The following is a 13,228-nucleotide window of genomic DNA, read 5'->3' on the forward strand; positions in this document are numbered from 1 at the left end:
CATATAGATTCTCTTATTATCACCTTTTGATGGTGTTTATCAGGAGCACCATGTCACTGTCCAAGCTAACACAGCTGAGAAGAGGCAGGGTGGAACTTCAGAATGAAGGCTGTCTGGAGTCTAAAGCCTGAGACTCTCCAGTTGTTCCTAGATAGGATTCTTGGGACAAGTTTCTTAGTTTCCATTATATTTCCTGGACTAGAGATGTTTAGCTATACATTGGAATTGCAACCATTTGGAAAAATTGTGTTCTTAATACAACTTGATGTAAATTATTCTCCTGTCAAGTACACTCTTCCATCAGAGAAGTCCTTCCTACCTCTTTGCATCAGCAACAGTTGTGCAAGTCAACTGGGTAGGCTTTAAAAATATCACTGAAGACAAAGAATTTTGGATATAATTTACATGACTCCAGTTCTACTGAGTTTTCACTTCCATCTGCTTTAGACAAATTGATATCCAAAGTTGTCTCCCTTTGAGTTTTCTTAGTTGTTTCTACTTCTGATTTTAGATCCTGGATGGTTTTGCTTAGCTCCTTCACTTGCTTGTTTGTGCTTTCCTGTAATTCTTTAAGAGAGTTTTGTGTTTCCTCTTTCATGACCTCAGCCTGTTGACCAAAGTTCTCCTGTATTTCTTTAAGTGTTTTTTTTGCGTTTCCTCATTATTGGCTTTTGTATTCTCCTGGATTTCTTTCAATGATTTTTGTGTTTCTCTTGCAAGGGCTTCTAACTTTTGATCCATTTTCTCCTGAATTTCTTTAAGTATGTCCTTCATGTGTTCCTGTACCAGCATCATGACCAGTGATTTTAAATCCAAATCTTGTTTTACTGGTGTGATGGGGTATCCAGGACATGCAGGTAAAGGAGAATTGGGTTCAGATGTTGCCATATTGCCTTGATTTCTGTTAGTGACGTTCCTGCGTTTGCCTTTTGCTATCTAGTTCTCACTGGTGTTAGTTGGTCTTGTCAACGCTGGACTCACCGGTGCAAGCTGCCCCTTCCCAGGTGGCCTCTGCTGCACAGCTTACCTCCTTCCTGCACTGCCTGGAGACAGGGTGCTGTTGCCCAGGCTGTTCAGATTCCGAAGCAGACACCTGAAGGCTCCTGCTGGGGCCTGCTGTATTCACCAGAGCACACTGACTTCTTCTAGCTGGCCCCCCTGAAGCCCCTCTTGCCTCTTGCAGGACCTGGAGATGTGGTGTTGCCGCCCAGGCTGATCTGGATCTGGAAGCGGAGAGATCTGAGGGCTCCCACCAGAGGCCTCAGGACTGGAACCTAAGCTCCGTGCCACCAGAGCAAGCTGTGTGCTCCCAAACTGCCTCTGGGTGCCCACCAGGTCTCCCGCACTTCCTCTAGACAAATTGATATCCAAACAATTTACCGGCTTTATTTTGTATAAGGAATAGACTGCTCATGAAGTACAACTGATATTTAGAAAGACTGGTGATAATACTTGGCTTCCACTCAAGATTGAGTAATTCAGAAAAATTAAAACACATGAAGATTAAGTAAATATGCAAGTTCTAAAAATAGCTGTGATGATAATTAAGTGTAGTTTGTTCTTTGTTATTTCATAGAAGTGAACTTCTTTTTAAATTAAAGAAGGTATTGAGGGAGGAACCTCACTGTGTTACCTCTTTTATCCCAGGCTCAGCGGATCCCTCTGATTGCAGTTCTCAGATGTGGTGGTAAATTCAACACATTTTTTTTTTATCGGATTGGGCGTCCTCGGTTGGACCTAAACCTTTATCACCAGTCTTCTGACACTTATTCAACAAACAACACTTTTTATGAATGTGAACCTGTGCCAGGTTCAACGTCTTCCTTTCTTCAAGACTTCATCACATAAACTATCTCACCGCATTACTTCTGGGATCCCATTGCAGAAGGCATCAAATGTTTCACTTTGGAAGAGAACCACCCAGCGTTCTCCACATGTAATGTTACTGGTCCAGCCTACCATAGACCATATACCCTCTGTCCCATTCAACTCTCCATAAATACTGTTGAGTAAGACACTTTTCATATTTATTTTTAAGAATGTATTTAAAGCATATACTGTGAAATGTCCATCTGCTATTCAGATTTTCTTTTCAGCAGAAATGCTTTTCAGGGTGCCTTTGCTACCTTTCCAAACATGTCAGGCACTCAAACACAGGAAATGAAAGTCACAGCTATGCTGAAATGAGGAGGAAATGTACTGTCTCTCAGAGTCTCCCACATGTTTAATTTCTTAAACAAATGAGTATTGAAAGAAACCCAATACTTAACTCCATGTCATCTCTAATTGTCACATAAATTGCTGGATTTGGTCATTGCCAGTTGTTCCCTAGCCTTATATCCTACACAGGGCTAATATTCAATATATATTGAATATTATATATGTATATATATGCATATATACATATAGATATACATATACACATGTACATGCACATATACATGCGCATACACATATACAACTTGAGAAGTTAGACTCAAAAAAAACCCCAAATAACCCAATTAAAATTGGGGAGAGAATTCTCAACAGAGGACTCTCAAATGGCCAAGAAGCACTTAAAGAAATGTTCAACTTCCTTAATCATCACAGAAATGCAAATCAAAAAGACCCTAAGATTCTACTTTACAACAATCAGAATGGTTAAGATCAAAATCTCAAGTGACAGCAGATGCTGGTGAGGTTGTAGAGAAAGAGGAACTCTTCCATTGCTGATGCAACTGCAAACTGGTACAACCACTCTGGAAATCAATCTGGTGGTTTCTCAGATATTTGGCAATAATTCTCCCTGAAGACCCAGCTATATCGCTCCGGGGCATATACCCAAAAAATGCTCCACTCTACCACAGAACATGTGTTCCACTATGTTCATTGCAGCCTTATTCTTTTTTTTATTATATATTTTTATTTTCTATATTCCTTGTTTACATTCCAAATGATTTCCCATTTCCCAGTTCCCCCCTCCCCATATGTCCCATAAACCTTCTTCTCTCTACCTATTCTCCAATCACCTGTCTCCTTTTTCTCTGTCCTAGTACTCCCCTCCAATGCTAGTTCAATCCTTTCCAGGATGAGGACCCTCTCCTTACTTCTTCATGGGAGTCATTTGTTATGCTATTTGTGCCTTGGGTATTCAGAGCTTCTGGACTAATTAATATCCACTTGTCAGAGATTGCATTCCATGTGTATTCTTTTGTGATTGGGTTACCCCACTTAGGATGATATTTTCCAGATCCAAACATTTGCCTAAAAATTTCATAAATTCATTGTTTTTAATTGCTGAGTAGTATTCCATTGTGTAAATATACCACATTTTCTGTATCCATTCCTCCATTGAGAGACATCTGGGTTTTTTCCAGCTTCTGGCTATTATAAATAAGGCTGCTATGAACATAATGGAGCATGTGTCTTTATTGCATGCTGGGGAATCCTCTGGGTATATGCCCAGGAGAGGTATAGCAGGGGACTCCAGAGGTGTCATGTCCAGTTTTCTGAGGAACTGTCAGACTGATTTCCAAAGTGGTTGTACCATCTTACAACCCCACCAGCAGTGGAGGAGTATTCCTCTTTCTCCACATCCTCGCCAACACCTGCTGTCTCCTGAGTTTTTGACCTTAGCCATTCTGACTGGTGTGAGGTGAAATTTCAGGGTTGTTTTGATTTGCATTTCACTAATGACTAATGATGTTGAGCATTTCTTAAGGTGCTTCTCTGCCATCCGAATTTCTTCAGGTGAAAATTCTTTGTTTAGATCTGTACCCCATTTTAAAATAGGCTTATTTGCTTCCCTGGGGTCTAACTTCTTGAGTTCTTTGTATAAATTGGATATTAGCCCTCTATCAGATGTAGGGTTGGTGAAGATTTTTTCCCAATTTGTTGGTTGCCATTTTGTCCTTTTGACAGTGTCCTTTGCCTTACAGAAACTTTGTAATTTTATGAGGCCCCATTTGTCAATTCTTGATCTTAGAGCATAAGCTATTGGAGTTCTGTTCAGGAACTTTTCCCCTATGGCCATGCCCTTCCCCAGTTTCTTTTCTATTAGTTTCAGTGTGTCTGGTTTTATGTGGAGGTCCTTGATCTACTTGGAGTTGAGCTTAGTACAAGGAGATAAGAATGGATCAATTCACATTCTTCTGCATGCTGACCTCCAGTTGAACCAGCACCATTTGTTGAAAAGGCTATCTTTTTTCCACTGGATGTTTTCTGCAACTTTGTCAAAGATCAAGTGACCATAGGTGTGTGGATTCATTTCTGGGTCTTCAATTCTATTCCATTGGTCCACTTGCCTGTCACTGTGCCAATACCATGCAGTTTTTAACACTATTGCTCTGTAGTATTGCTTGAGGTCTGGGATACTGATTCTCTCAGAAGTTCTTTTACTGTTGAGAATAGTTTTAGCTATCCTGTTTTTGTGTGTGTCTGTGTGTGGGGGGTTATTCCAGATGAATTTGAGAATTGCTTTTTCTAACTCTGTGAAGAACTGAGTTGGGATTTTGATGGGGATTGCATTGAATCTGTAGATTGCTTTTGTCAAGATGGCCATTTTAACTATATTAATCCTGCCAATCTATGAGCATGGAAGATTTTTCCATTTTCTGAGGTCTTCTTCAATTTCCTTCTTCAGAGACCTGAAATTCTTGTCATATAGATCTTTCATTTGTTTGGTTAGAGTCACACCAAGATACTTTATATTGTTTGTGGCTATTGTAAAGGATGTCATTTCCCTAACTTCTTTCTCAGCCTGCTTATCCTTTGAGTATAGGAAGGCAACTGATTTGCTTGAGTTGATTTTATAACCAGCCACTTTGCTGAAGTTGTTTGTCAGATTTAGGAGTTCTCTGGTGGAGGTTTTCGGGTCACTTAAGTAGACTATCCTGTCATCTGCAAATAGTGATAATTTGACTTCTTCCTTTCCAATTTGTATCCCCTTGATCTTTTTATGTTGTCTAATTGCTCTAGCTAGAACTTCAAGTACTATATTGAAAAGATATGGAGAGAGAGGACAGCGTTGTCTAGTCCCTGATTTTAGTGGGATTTCTTCAAGTTTCTCTCCATTTAGTTTGATGTTGGCTACCGGTTTGCTGTATATTGCTTTAACTATGTTTAGGAATAGGCCTTGAATTCCTGTTCTTTCCAAGACTTTTAACATGAAAGGATGCTAAATTTTGTCAAATGCTTTTTCAGCATCTAATGAAATGAATGTATGGTTGTTTTCTTTGACTTTGTTTATGTAGTGGGTTGCATTGATGGATTTCCTTATATTGAACCATCTTTGCATCCCTGGGATGAAGCCGTCTTTGTCATGGTGGATGATCGTTTTGATGTGTTCTTGGATTCGGTTGGCAAGAATTTTATTAAGTATTTTTGCATCAATATTCATAAGGGAAATTGGCCTGAAGTTCTCTTTCTTTGTTGGATCTTTGTGTGGTTTTGGTGTCAGCATAATTGTGGCTTAATAGAAAGAGTTGGGGAGAGTTCCTTCTGTTTCTATTTTGTGGGATAGTTTGAAGAGTATTGGTGTTAGGTCTTCTATGAAGGTCTGATAGAATTCTGCACTGAAGCCATCTGGTCTCATTCTTTTTTTGGTTGGGAGACTTTCTATGACACCCTTTATTCTTTAAGGCTTATGGGACTGTTTAGATGATCTATTTGATCCTGATTTAATTTTGATGTCTGATATCTGTCTAGAAAACTGTCCATTTCCTCCAGATTCTCCAGTTGTGTTGAGTATAGGCTTTTGTAGTAGGCTCTGTGATTTTTTTGTATTTCCTCAGTTTCTGTTGTTATATCTCCCCTTTCATTTCTAATTTTGTTAATCTGGACATTGTCTCTTTGCCCTTTGATTAGTCTGGCTAAGGGTTTATCTATCTTGTTGATTTTCTCAAAGAACCAGCTCCTGGTTTTGTTGATTCTTTGTATGGTTCTCTTTGTTTCTACTTGATTGATTTCATCCCTGAGTTTGATGATTTCCTATCTTCTACTCCACCTGGGTGAATTAGCTTCTTTTTGTTATAAGGCTTTCAGGTGTGTCATTAAGCTGCTAGTGTATGCTCTCTCCATTTTTTTTTGGAGGCACTCAGGGCTATGAATTTTCCTCTTAGCACTGCTTTCATTGTGTCTCATAGATTTGGGTAGGTTGTGTTTTCATTTTCCTTAAATTCTAAAAAGTCTTTGATTTCTTTCTTTCTTTCTTCCTTGACAAAGGTATCATTGAGTAAAATATTGTTCAGTTTCCACATGTATGTGGGCTTTCTGTTGTTTTTGTTGTTATTGAAGACCACTTTTACTCCATAGTGATCTGATAGGAGGCATGGGATTATTTCGATCTTTTTATATTTGTTGAGGTCTGTCTTGTGACCAATTATATGATCAATTTTGGAGAAGGTACCATGAGGTGCTGAGAAAAAAGTATATTCTTTTGCTTTAGGATAAAATGCTATATATATATATATATATATATATATATATATATATATATATATATATATATATATATATATATATATATGTTAAATCTAATTGGTCCAAAGCTTCAATTAGTTTCACTGTGTCCCTGTTCAGTTTCTGTTTTCCTGCTCAGTCCATTGAGGAAAGTGCAGTGCTGAAGTCACCCACAATTATTGTGTTAGGTGCAATGTGTGCTTTGAGCTTTAGTAAAGTTTCTTTTATGAATGAGGGTGCCCTTTCATTTGGAGCATAGATGTTCAGGATTGAGAGTTTGTCTTGGTGTATTTTTCCTTTGACCAACAAGAAGTGTCCCTCAGAGTCTCTTTTGATGACTTTGGGTTGAAAGTCAATTTTATCTGATATTAGAATGGCTACCCATGCTTGTTTCCTGAGACCATTTGCTTGTAAAATTGTCTCCCAGCCTTTTACTCTAAGGTAGTGTTTGTCTTTGACCCTGAGGTGTGTTTCCTATATGCAGCAAAATGTAGGGTCCTGTTTACGTATCCAGTCTGTTAGTGTATGTCTTTTTATTGAGGAATTGAGTCCATTGATGTTAAGAGATATTAAGAAATAGTGATTATTACTTCCTGTCATTTTTGATGTTATTTTTTAAATTGATTGGTTATCTTCTTTTGGGTTTGATGAAAGGTTACTATCTTGCTTTTTCCAGAGTGAAGTTTCCCTCCTTGTATTGGTGTTTTCCTCCTATTATCCTTTGTAGGGCTGGGTTTGTGGATAGATATTGGGTAAACTTGGTTTTGTCATGCAATATCTTAGTTTCTCCATCTACGGTGATTGAGAGTTTTGCTGGATATAGTAGTTTTGGCTGGCATTTGTGTTCTCTTAGAGTCTGCATGAGATCTGCCCAGGACCTTCTAGCCTTCATAGTCTCAGGTGTAAAGTCTGCTGTGATTCTGATAGGTCTTCCTATATATGTTACTTGGCCTTTTTCTCTTACTGCCTTTATTATTCTTTCTTTGTTTAGAACATTTGGTGTTTTGATTATTATGTGACGGGAAGTATTTCTGTTCTGGTCCAGTCTGTTTGGAGTTCTGTAGGCTTCTTGTATATTCATGGGCATCTCTCTCTTTAGGTTAGGGAAGTTTTCTTCCATAATTTTATTGAAGATATTTGCTGGCCCTTTAAGTTGTAAATCTTCACTCTCATCTATGCCTATAATCCTTAGGTTTGGTCTTCTCATTGTGTCCTGGATTTCCTGGATATTTTGGGTTACAAGCTTTTTGCATTTTGCATTTTCTTTAACTGTTGAGTCCATGGTTTCTATGGAATCTTCAGCATCCGAGATTCTTTCTTCTATCTCTTGTATTCTGTTGTTGATATTTGCATCTCTGTCCCCTGATTTCTTCCCAAGGCTTTCTATCTCCAAAGTTGTCTCCCTTTGAGTTTTCTTAGTTGTTTCTACTTCTGATTTTAGATCCTGGATGGTTTTGCTTAGCGCCTTCACTTGGTTGTTTGTGTATACCTGTAATTCTTTAAGAGATTTTTGTGTTTCCTCTTTCATGACCTCAGCCTGTTTACCAAAGTTCTCCTGTATTTCTTTAAGTGATTTTTGTGTTTCCTAGTTATTGGCTTCTGTATTCTCCTGAATTTCTTTCAATGATGTTTGTGTTTCCCTTGTAAGGGCTTCTAACTTTTGATCCATTTTCTCCTGAATTTCTTTCAGAGATTTATTTATTTCCTTCATGTGATCCTGTAACAGCATCATGACCAGTGATTTTAAATCCAAATCTTGCTTTTCTGGTGTGTTAGGGTATCCAGGACATGCTATTAATGGAGAATTGGGTTCAGATGCTGCTATATTGCTTTGATTTCTGTTAGTAATGTTCCTACGCTTGCCTTTTGCCATCTACTTCTCACTGGTGTTAGTTGGTCTTATTGTCAATGCTGGACTCACCAGAGCCTCCTCCCAGCCTGCCTCTGGGTGCACAGCTGGCTTCTTGCACTTTCTGGAGATGGGGTGCCATGTCCCAGGCTGTTCCTGATCCCAAAGCAGAGACTGGAAGGCTCCCACCAGAGGCCTCATGACTGGATCCTCTGCTCTGCAGGGCCAGACTCACCAGAGCACGCTGCTTCTTCACACCTGGTCTCCAGGTGCACAGCTCTGCAGCCTTATTTATAATAACCAGAAGCTGGAAACAATTTAGACGCCTCTAACCAAAGGATGGATACAGAAAATGTGTTCATTTATGTAATGGGATACTATTCAACTATTAAAAATAAAATCATCTTGAATTTTGCAGGCAAATGGATAGAACTAGAAAATATCACCCTATGTAAAGTCACTCAGACACAAAAGGACATATATTAAATGTATTCACTGATAAGTGGATATTAGCCAAAAAGTATAGAATACATGATACATCCCACAGATTGTAAGAAGTTTAACAAGAAGGTGGGAGTAAAGAAGCTTCAATCCCACTTAGAATGGAAAACAAAATAATCATGGGAGGCAGAGGGAGGAAGGGACCTGGATGGAAGACGGAAGGGAGAGGGAAAGGCAGGGCAGGATCAGGTATGGTGGTAGACAGGACAAGATGCCAGGGGAGGTGGGGGGGGGGTCAGGAGAATGAATAGAAATATGTGGCTTCAGGGGATGGGAGCAGGGGGGAATCTCTATAAAGTCCCAGAGAACTTGAATGTAAGAGTCTCCCAAGACTCAGTGAGGATGACCTCAGCCAAAATGCCCAACAGTAAGGATATGGATCTGGAAGAGGATTTCAATTATCAATATTATCATTTGAATCTATTGATAATCTGCCTTCTGAGTTGCTGTGAACACTGTGGTTTCATATCAGTGAATCCTGGTGGCAATACACTTCTCTTCCAAGTGGTTCTTCTGGCCAGGGCTCTTTCCTCTGTAGCTCAAGTCTAGCTTTTCTGAGGTCCACATCTGGCCTAAAGAATTTCTTATATGCCCACATTCTGCTGCGCTGTGAAGGATGGGGCTCTCCAGACTCTGCTCTGCCAGCAACTTCTCTCCAGCCTTTGCCTGGAAGCTTAGTTTAAACAAAGATCTTTGTGTTGTCTGGGCGATATTGATTGCTCTTGCTGAGATGTTCTCTGAACCTTCCCTCATCCAAACACTACTAGGAAATAAACAATAATGGGGGCTCAGCTGTTAAGAACGCTTGTTGCTTTTGCAGATGACTTGGGTTTGGTTCCTAGTACCCACCTGAAGGATGACAATCATACTTAACTCCAGTTGCAAGGGATCTATCCTATCTTCTAACCTCCAAGGGGACTCCTATGGTATACTTGTGGTACCCAAGGGCAAAACACACATGCATATAACTGTTAAATAAATGTAAACCCAAACCAAAATAAGCAAATTTCACAGAACTCAGACAATTTGTTCGACACTCTAAAGACCTAATGCCATTCTGAATTCTCAAGTCCTTGTTAGTCTGAACAGAAAAGGGTAGAAAATTCAACAAGAAATGAGAGATGGGCTCATTCTGACAGACACAGGTTTTCATTACCCAGCCCCTTTTCAAGTCTTGTTTAGGCAGCTCAATCCATGATCATCTCTTCTTTCCTGTGTTTTAGGAGCTGTGCTAAAGTTCCAAAATAGGAATTTTGTTCTATTTTCTTTTAGCACACAAATTTGTCTTTACATCATGTGCTAAAAATTATCACTGCTAAATATCTCTAAGCTTAATTTCACTCTATTAGTTAAGCAGGGTGGCTATAGCAAAATACAATGTAAGTCTTTCAATTCTGAAGTCAAGCATCTGAAATCATGTCACCCTTAAGACATAAAGAAAGATGTCTCTAGGGTCTCCTTCCTGGTTTCTGTTGCTTTTTTGGTTTATAGACATTTAACTAGTCTTCAGTTTCTCCCAGTGTGCATGTCCGTTCAAATTTTGCTTCGTCTAAAGATGCCAGACTTACTGGTCCTGCAGAGTCTGACCTGTTCTGCTTTCATATGCAATGATTCTAATTTCATTCTCTACTTTTGTAAATGATCATATTTTCAAATAAAAGAACATTAAGAGGGATTGTGGGTTGGTATTTAAATGGAGATGCTGGGATGAGACACAACTCAGCCTGTAATTTAATTTGCTATTTAACATTAACCAATCTTTATTAAATGAGATTCAAGTAGCTAGTTAGCTTTATTTCTGACTTCTTTGTCTTTCTCCTATTTTCTTGTTTTTTTATTCCTCTCTGTGCTCCTATCGAAATGGATTTGGTATAAAGAAGGATGTAGGAGTTTAAATAAAAAAAACAACCTAAGTATTTTCCTAAAGAGTTTGAGCAAAGTGCTCAAGCACACGAAATCACTCAATAAATGCACTTAAGGTAGATTCTAAACACTGACCATAGAACTAAATTTCTGGTCTGTTTGAACTGATAAAGGGAGAGCCACAGGCCTATTCTTGGGTTCTGAAGAAATCCTAGAGAAATAATACAAGTAGAACACAGTTGAAATGATCCAAGATGCTAATGGATTTTATAAATGTGTTTTCTGTAATTACTGGAGCAAGTAGATGGAGCTTCTGTGAACTCTTAGCTTGGCAATAGACTCTTGTAATACAGACTGACCTTGAAGTGTACCTCCTCCTGCCTCTTCCCGCACTGCTGGGATCACAGGCTTGAGACACTGTAGCTGGCACATACCTTCACTGCTAACCCAAAGGACAGAACAATGACCTAGAATTCAGGAAATTCTTTTTACACTTTTTGAGACTTTCATGCACCAGTGCTACATAAATACATCGTTTCCGCTCCACCCTCTCTCCTCCACTTTTAAGACAGATTTTAACTTTCACCGAGAGGTATTTGATTATTTAGTGAGAAACTGCCTTTATGTGTGTGCCTGTGTGTAGTGATTATGAAGGGAGCCAGCAAGAAAAGGAAGCCCAAAAGCAGCTATGACACTCTGGGAGCAATTTTAGTGAGATGATAGTAAAGCATTGTTTCAGATCTATTTAAATAGTAGGGGGGAAAAATTCTTCTAAGTTGATAAACATGCTTGAAGTAATTCCTCCTGCCTTTTCCTGCACTGCTGGGATTACAGGCTTGAAGCAATGTGGCTGGCACATACCTTCACTGCTAGCCTAAAGGCTAAATTGATAAACACTTTTCATAAAATTTCATTTCATTTATTCATTGACCTGATTCTTGATCATGTGATCACATAATTAATGTCAAAGATTGGAGACTAAGATCTTCCTGAAAAAAGTCTAGTCACTAATTCCAACTCAGTCTTGACAGCATAACTGACTCTTTAGAAAGGTTTTGTGAGATGTTACGCAGTTCCAGAACATCCTAAAATGTTATCATTGCATATTTCATTTAGTTTTGCAATACTATATGAGACATTTTTTATTGAAAATTATTTTCATGTAATATATGCAGATGATGCTTTATTCTGTTCTCAACTACTGCCCCATCTCTGTACCCAACTAACTCACAGCCACTTCTTTTTCTCTCATCATTAACCAAGAAACTCACATACATACATACATACATACACACACACACACACACACACACACACACACACATACACACATACATACATGAACACACACCCGCACACAAAATACATAAACAAAATAAAAAATGTACCGAATTGAAAACCAAAACATACAGGCAAAAGACCAATAAAACAAACAAAACCTGCCCGAACATATCTATATGAGATTAAAGGTCTCAAAAACACCATTGGGTTCATTTGGTGCTGACCATCTAGTGCTGGGCATGGGGTCTACCCTGAAGTGTGCTTAAAAAACCAATTGATACTTCATTGAAGTGGACTACTTTTTATTTACAAGCAGCTAGCTTCCTGATTAAGAGATAAGAATGACTCTCCACTTCCCCATCTCAGAGTTGGAATCCAATCTGGCTTGAACCTGTGCATGCTGCCACAGGCTATTTGGGTTCATTTGCGCATCTGTCTTCCTGTATTTGGAGAACAGTTTCTTTAGTGTTATCCATCCCCTCTGGTCCACCTCTCACAGAGGTCCATGAACCCCAAGGGTAGAGGGGAGGGTTTGATGAAGACATCCCTTTTTAGGACTGAAGGCTCTACTATGTCTCCCTCTCTGAACATTGTCCAGTTGTAGGTCTCTGTGTTCAGTTCCTTCTACTGTAAGAAGAAGCTTCTTGGATGATGGCTGATCAATAAATCTAATGACATCTCATTCAGAGGATATGGGGAAATGAATTTACTACTGATGGGAGTGCAAACTTGTATAACCACAATGGAAATCAATATGATGTAAAATTGAGCTAAACTACTCTGGGCATATACCTGAAGGACTCTAGGTCCTGGTACAGTGATATTTGCTTATCCTTGATCATTCAGGTTCTACTTATAACACCCAGATATTGGAAACATTGTAGATGTTCATCAACTAATGATGAATATCAATATAATACATTTGCATAATGGAATATTGCTCAACTATTAAAAAATAAATTATAAAATCCTCAGGCAACCTGATGGAGCTAGAATAAAATCATCCTGAGTGAGGAGACATAAGACATGTCTGTTTTAAAGACAGAAAAGTTAAAGAAAATTATGGAAACTAGCTTTAAAAAATCCTTGAAAACAAAACTTGTTTGAACTATGTTTGATACTTACAAACCAATAGTTATAAACATGAAATGTTCTGTAAACAGCTGAAATATTTTGGTATGATTTTGGGACATCTGTATTCTTAGTAGTTACCATTACATATATGCAATTTGAAAAGCATATGGTGTCAGTGATTACTGACTAGTTTTTTTTAAGTAAACATGCTTCATGTAACCA

The 13,228-nt window shown here is 38.6% G+C and overlaps 1 protein-coding gene across 1 annotated transcript in view; it reads left to right on the forward strand.

Moving 5' to 3' along the window:
* Positions 1 to 13,228, forward strand: part of Rab3c (RAB3C, member RAS oncogene family) — a 225,893-nt gene that overhangs the window by 72,495 nt on the left and 140,170 nt on the right. The window lies entirely within an intron of this gene.

The sequence above is a fragment of the Apodemus sylvaticus genome, chromosome 16 (assembly GCF_947179515.1).
Source record: "Apodemus sylvaticus chromosome 16, mApoSyl1.1, whole genome shotgun sequence".
NCBI lineage: Eukaryota > Metazoa > Chordata > Mammalia > Rodentia > Muridae > Apodemus > Apodemus sylvaticus.